General features: G+C 37.1%; 1 pseudogene; it reads left to right on the forward strand.

Annotated features, from left to right (window-relative positions):
• The first annotated feature begins 898 nt into the window (after positions 1–898).
• Positions 899–971, forward strand: LOC138160723 (U6 spliceosomal RNA; annotated as a pseudogene).
• Positions 972–1,394: the final 423 nt, after the last annotated feature.

A 1,394-nucleotide genomic window follows, 5' to 3' on the forward strand; every position in this document is an offset into this window, starting at 1 on the left:
AGGACTGACTTCTCCAGACTTATGGTGTGACCCAGAGCAAATCATTTAATCTCTTTATGCCTTAGCTAAGGGAATTGCCATGTTCACTTACTGATCTGAATAGTGAAAGATCAATGAGATAATCTATGTAAAGTGGTCTTTGGAAGGAAGCTGAGAAATAAATACAATTTGTTCTTTTATTATTGCTTCTGTGGTTGCTTTCAAAAAGGAGCCACTCCACTGTACTCAGTTGTGATTGTCATATAAAAGTCTCTTTTTCAAGCTCGACTACAAAACTCAGAAACATATGGTTATTCAGTGCTGAACAAGATGACTTAGGGGAGATAGGATAACACTTTTCTAATATTTGAAGAGCTGTGATATGGAAAGGGGATTAGGCTTCTTTTTTTTATTTTTTTCCCTGTGTGCGTCCAGAGGAGAGGCCAGTGGCTGAAAGTTACATAAATCCTACAAAATTGTCTTTGATTATTGTATTGCTGAAAATATGATTGTGGTAAAAAAAAAAAAAAACGTGCTCTAAGAAATCGTTAGCAGGATGCCCTCAGAAAAACATGGAAAGACTTACACGAACTGATGCCAAGTGAAATAAGCAGACCCAAGAGAACATTGTACCCAGTAACAGCAATATTATATGATGATTTACTATGAAAAACTTAGCCATTCTAAGCAATACAGTGATCCAGGATAGCTCTGTAGGACTTAAGATGAAAGGTGCCGTCCATCTTCAGAGAAAAGAACTGGTAGAGCCTGAATACAGATAAGATACTTTTTCTTTACTTTTTAAATTTTTTCTTGGGGTTTGGGGGTTTTTATCTTTTTTTTTTTCACAGAATGACTTAAATGGAAATTTGTTTTCCACAACTACCTATGTATACTCTATGTTAAACTGCCTGTGTTAGTGCTTGCTTCAGCAGCACATACACTAAAATTGGAACTATACAGAGAAGATTAGCATGGCCTCTGTATATGGAGCTGTGGGTGATAAAACCATTCTGGAGAGCAATTTGGAGCTATGTTCAAAGGGCTATAAAACTGTGCACACCCCTTGAACCAGCAATATCACTTCTAGATCATTATTCCAAAGAGATCATGAAAAATAGGGAAAGGACCCATATGTACAAAAGTATTTATAGCAGCTCTTTTTGTGGTGGCCAAGAATTGGAAATCGAGGGGATGCCCATTTGGGGAATGGCTGAACAGGTTGTAATTTATGAATGTAATGGAATGCTATTTTTCCATAAGAAATGATGAACAGGCAGACTTCAGAAGAACCTGGAAAGACTTACATGAATTGATCCTGAATGAGGTGAGCAGAACCAGAAGAACATCCCAGTAACAGCAAAATTGTGTGATGACTAGCCTTGATAGACTTAGCTCTTTTCAACAAAGCAAGA

Source organism: Petaurus breviceps, unplaced genomic scaffold (assembly GCF_028583685.1).
Source record: "Petaurus breviceps papuanus isolate PSGF00001 unplaced genomic scaffold, PetGlider_PUasm1.0 181, whole genome shotgun sequence".
Taxonomy (NCBI): Eukaryota; Metazoa; Chordata; class Mammalia; order Diprotodontia; family Petauridae; genus Petaurus; species Petaurus breviceps.